Raw genomic sequence first — 6,085 nt, 5'->3', positions numbered from 1 at the left:
GGGAGAGATGTTATTTCCGTCTATCGTTCTTTAAACATATCTGGTTCTTAGGGCCTGATCTTGTGCCGCTCTTATCATTCCTTCAGTTTCCTTCTTTAGCTCTCCCCTCTGTAGCCATTGCCAATTGTCATCGCTGGCTAGTTCTTTAGTCTGTCTCATGTATTGTCCGTGCATTGGTTTGTTGTGCCAGTCCTCTGTTCTGTCTGTCTTTCTCCTGATTCTGTATATTTCTGGGTCTTCGTCTACTTTTATTATTATTATTATTATTATTATTATTATTATTATTATTATTATTATTATTATTATTATTATTATTATTATTATTATTATTATACAGTTTTTTCAGCAAACAAATTGAGTAGATATGTTAAGCAGTATGTAGTTTATGATTAGTATCATTATTATAGTAATTATTATTATTATACAAAGACACAATCAAATATAACAAGTACAAAAACACAATTGACTCTGTTATAGGTTTTCAATGGAAATCATACAGTTGTGAAAAGCTACGCATCAACGAAAGAGACACCGAATTACATTCGTAACATGGCAGTGTAATACTCGAAAAATATAAGTAAAATTAAAGTTGAATATCTCGTATACGGTGCTTTAAAGTAGCTGTGTCATTCCACTTTTAATTAAGATTCATTACCTATAATGCTCTCAAGATGGCAGCTCCAAATTTTTGCAGGAAAGTGGTCATTGCCGTTTTGACACGCATGTTGCTGTACGTATATATTTTATTTATTTCACGTTTTGTTTTAGTAAAAATAATCGTCTTCACTTCTCAGAATTGCAAGGACTTTCATACACAATTCAAAACGCGCGTGCTGATGTAAATAGGAAAATATTTTCCTGCTATGTCATAATTCAGTAAACGTAGTTGTCTGAACTTCTCAGAATAATAAGTTAGTAACCTGAGTTTCATAAACTTGTCAAAATTCACGTTCAGCTTATTTTCCTCCCTGAAAGTAGTAGAGAGAGAGAGAGAGAGAGAGAGAGAGAGAGAGAGAGAGAGAGAGAGAGAGAGAGAGAGAGCAATTTTTCTGTGCGTCTAATTGCCTTTTTAAAACACACTAAATGTCGAGTCATTCCATTACCACCACACGTGTCATGCAGTCAGGGAATTAAAAGAAAAAAATTATATGACTAAAAGGAAAAAGTCCCTTTTTACTTCTGAACAAAAAGTCTCCGCTTAACTCCATGAATTATGCAACAAGCGGTAACTATGAGCAGCTTTGCCAATAAGGAGGAAACAAAAACCTATTATTTCCTTGTAAATGAACCGCGCGCCAGTTGAAGTGTTTAACAAGCGTGGTGTATAGATATGTATACATAGCTCTAGTTAATTGTATCTTCTCAACCAAACAAAAACTTCTTTCAGTTTTCTTCTGATGATTGAAAAAGACACCCACAAAATTACTGTGTAACATGTGTAATTCTAAGTATTTACATTTAATTTTACTCCACACTGTGTGGAGTAAACTTAAATATAATATATCTTCTTTTATTCATAATCAATAAGGCATTAGTCTTCCAAGAGAAACATGAATTCTTGGAGAGATATTCAGGATGTATATATATATTATATATATATATATATATATATATTATATATATATATATATAATATATATATATATATATATATATATATATAGATATTTTATTTGGAACGCGCCTTTTTTTATAAAATTGTGAAACATCACTTGACTCAAAAACACGCATGAACTTTATTTGGTGTAAATGAACAAGACTAGATCCATGAATGTGTAAGAAAAACTAGAATCGTAAGACACGAGACAAAATAGACACAACTTTCACGAAAGCAAATGAAAGAAGCCCTGCCAAAAAAATGAGACAAAGACAGGACTAAATTCTTCCTCGTGGCTTTAGCCTCGGAGGCAAGAAATTCTTTGCACACGGAGAGCCATCGCTAAGGATACATCTCTTCTTATTTTTACCCACTATCTGGAGACCAGTCCCTTAAAAATGCAGACGAATATGCAAAGAATAAAAGATAAAAGAAGGCTTTTTACCCCCACTTTCTTTTAGAGACCCGTGGACATTCGTTTGAGGAGAGGACGAAAAGCGTCTGAAACTCATGTCTCCTTTACCTCAGGTGAATTCAGTCGGTGTTGCACAAGACTGCTGGCCGAGTCTAGAAATAGAAACGGTCTTCTGATGAATAGAATTCACGCTTTACGTTGAGAAATAGATTCTAAATCCCCAGAAGTTTTATTTATTTATTTTGTTTATTTATTTATTCATTTATTTATTTATTTTATTTTATTTTTTTTATTTATTTATTTTTTTTTTTTTGGTGTTAAAGAAAAAAATTGATATGGCTTTGCCTGTCCGTCAGCACTTCTCTTTTCGCCCTCAGATCTTAAAATCTACTGGGGCTAGAGGGCTGCAAATTGGTATGTTGATCATCCACCCTCCAATCATCAAACATACCAAATTGAAGCCCTCTAGCCTCAGTAGTTTTAATTATATTTCAGATTGAATTTACCCATGGCTGTGCTTCTGGCAACGCAACAACACAGGCCACCAGGGCTGAGAGTTTCATGGGCCACAGCTCTTAGAGCATTGTACCGAGACCACCCAAAGATAGATCTATTTTCGGTCGCATTGATTAAATCATACGATGTACAGAAAACTTGATTTTGCCGAAGACACTTATGCGTATTTTTGTCTTGTTATATATTGCAATTGAAGGAAAAGCCTTACCCATTAGCTCAGAGGTATCGAAGTTTTGAAAAAATAATAAGGAATGTGCCTGTATCTTACTAACCCAATGAATTTTGAATATATTATTCTGGAAGTTGAATCCGTGTCATTTATGGCTTGTTACACCAGGAAAATCTTTTGAATTCACTGCTTAACAGATTGGTAAATAATCGTTACTAAGGAATTACCACTTTGTAAAGAAAGGATTCTATGACTGAAAGATTTCCACATTTATACGATTTATTTTAAGAAATTTATTCCAGCGCTCAAGAACTCGTGAATCTTTTTCCTTTTATTGGTCGATTTCTTAGCCTCTTTTGATGGGTTTTATGGGTCTTGGGATCGTGCCTAGTGTCTCTATGATTATGGATACAATTTCCCATATTCCATGTCCTTCTTATTTCTATTTTCAGGTCTTGACACTTATCCATTTTTCCTCCTTTTTTCCCATCTACTCTGGTGTCCCATGGTATTGCGGCTTCAATAAGTGATACTTTCATCTTGATTTTGTCAATCAACGTCTCGTCTGCTTTATATGTACGTATCGTCCTATCTATTCTGATACCATAGTCCCAGAGGATCTTTTTCTGATCGTTTTCTATCACTGCACTCTCTCAGGTTGGTCCTCGTACGCATCACCTATTACTTGAGTTTTCTAAAACAATATAAATATAACTAAACTTACGTTAGACTGTAAACGTTAGACTATAACTCTTTTTACCAAGAGATTTAAATGGTATCAGATAATGATATCAAAGAATTCTTTTTTAACTCTCTAAGTTTTCCTCAGAAACCTATGTCCTGGAAAACTCTTTGAGACAGAACTCTCTTACAAGCCATTTAATTTAACTTTAGCTGATAACCTTCCGAATTCCTTCCTCTCCAACCTCACCCCCGTCGCCCAACCGACAAACACCACGGATTATCTTATTTAAATTCAGATTAAAATTCATAACAGCCATTTTTATACCGAGAGCCAATAGCACAGCATTACGTGAAATCTTTATGGGAATTTGTGACGCATTTAAAACTCGCATTACTGTTACTATTATAAATCAAAATGATGGTATGAAAGAGATACTTTACATAAATAAAAAAATTGCCAGACCTTTCCTTTGCGGTGTGTTTAGTACAAGCCCGTTGGGGATCACAGTAAAAACATAAACAAAACACTGTAGATATCTACAGTCTTTTTCCTATTTTTTTTTTACGGAAATATAAGTTGTTGATAACGACCCAAAACTTTGCTGAGGGTCACTTTTTAGGAAAGATCCCATTAGCCTTTTCTAAACATACACTGGAGACTCATTAGTAGAGCGTCGTTTCACGCCTACCTGATACACATTCCCTCTGTTCTTGGATATAAAAGGCCTTTCAAAGTCGCCTTTCATCCCATCTATCCAAGCCTATCTAGATGGTCCCGGCCGTTTTCCTATCATCCACGTAGCGTAAAACATAGCCGGATACGCCTAAGGTCCTTTAACTATCGAGTATATTTAAAGGACCTTGGATACGCCTGGCTAACCTTCCATCTACGCTGGCTTTTTTAAAACTGTATTCTCGCCATTTTTAACCTTAATAAATTTTTCTAAACATCAAATACTATGCAAATGGTTCATCTTAACAGGTTTAAAGTTTTATTTCATTATTATTATTATCATACCCATCAAATATCCTTGCTTCGTTACCGTTTAGATCACAGCATGATATAATAATACTCTTGGAATTGTTAATTCTCTCTCTCTCTCTTTCTCTCTCTCTCTCTCTCTCTCTCCTCTCTCATGTCAACTCATAAGGACCCAATATTAATGAAATTTGCATACGAAATTGGAGAGTTTCAGGGCTATTACCGAGAATGCCGGGGCGGTGTCTTCTGACATTGTTCTTGCATGACGAACATGAATTGCGTTATTGTTGCAAAATTGTGCATTTGCTATGTATATGTTCCGAGAAGATTTAACTCAACCGAGATTGAAATGAGATTTTGAGAATTGTAGGGAATACAGAGATTAAATGTGTTACAGTAACCTATGAAATCCAGGGATTTCACAATATCCCTAGGGAAGTTTTGAAATGAGCAACTTGCTTAGGAACAATTGATCCCTAAGGGCTAGTACTAAACGGGGCGAAACGGTGATTCATCTACACTGTTTCGACGTGTTTAGTACTTGCACCTGGGGAATCTAATGTCCCTAAGTGTATTTGATCGCCCAGGGGCTAGTACTAAGCACGATGAAACACATTTGACACCCGGGGCTAGTACTAAACACGCCGGAACAGTGTAGAGGAATCACTGTTTCGCCGAGTTTAATACCAACCCCTGGCGAATCAAATGTCCCTAAGTTCATTTGATCGCCCAGGGGGTAGTACTATGCACTTCGAAGCACATTTGACACCCCGGGGGCTAAACTAACCATGCCGAAACAGTGTAGGGGAATCACTGTTTCGCCTTGTTTAGTACTAGTATATAGGGGTCAAATTCACAACTTCTCTGGGGATTTCGTGAACGCCCTGATTCCACATATTTACTGTAACATATATACAATAACATCGAAAGAGTTTCATAAAGAATTTTATAACTAATGATGATAAATGGATATTTTACATTCTGATTGATGTTCACGCTTTAACATTTAACTGTTGAAGATTTCAGAAACGCTTTATTATCCGCTCATATCCCAGTAGAGTACTTATGACGTTAAATATCATAAAAATGCTATGGCAAAAATACCATTACCGTCAACACATCCGTAAATAGGAAGCATAATGTTAATTTCCATCCCATATCTTTTGTGAACTCAAATGTAGAGGTTCGACGAGGCATAGAATGAAGCGCTAGTAATATAATTATTCGTGAACAATTTGAAATGAATTGAGATTAATGCACTCACTCCCGTCTCCTAACGCCACCAATAGCTTTCTGATGTCAAATCCTGCATAAAAGTGTTCACATCTTTCATCCAATACTTAGGAGTGCAATCATTCTCAAGGGAGATTATATAGAAACGTTATCGAGACTGTAATTAAAATTTCTATCCTCTGAATATAGCTTTGATTAGAACATCCTTTTTTGACCAGAAGTTCCGATGGTGAAGTCGAAGTCTATCAAAGATAACTATTAAGAAAAATGTTCAATAAAGTTTCCTCAGAAGAATTTATAAAGACTTTCGTCGAGTTTCTCTCCCTCCCATATATGAGAGATGAAAGAATCCAAACGATGCCTATTCACTGCCCTTATAATTCCTCATAATGAAGAGAGGGTGCCTGAAGAGTCATCTGACGATTATTTGTGGCCAGAATGAGGCTTTTAATGAAAAATCCACATTAATGACAATGATTATTAAACTTG

The sequence above is a fragment of the Macrobrachium nipponense genome, chromosome 38 (assembly GCF_015104395.2).
Source record: "Macrobrachium nipponense isolate FS-2020 chromosome 38, ASM1510439v2, whole genome shotgun sequence".
Lineage (NCBI taxonomy): Eukaryota > Metazoa > Arthropoda > Malacostraca > Decapoda > Palaemonidae > Macrobrachium > Macrobrachium nipponense.
The sequence above is the reverse complement of the archived record's forward strand: the minus strand, read 5'-3'. Positions refer to the sequence as shown.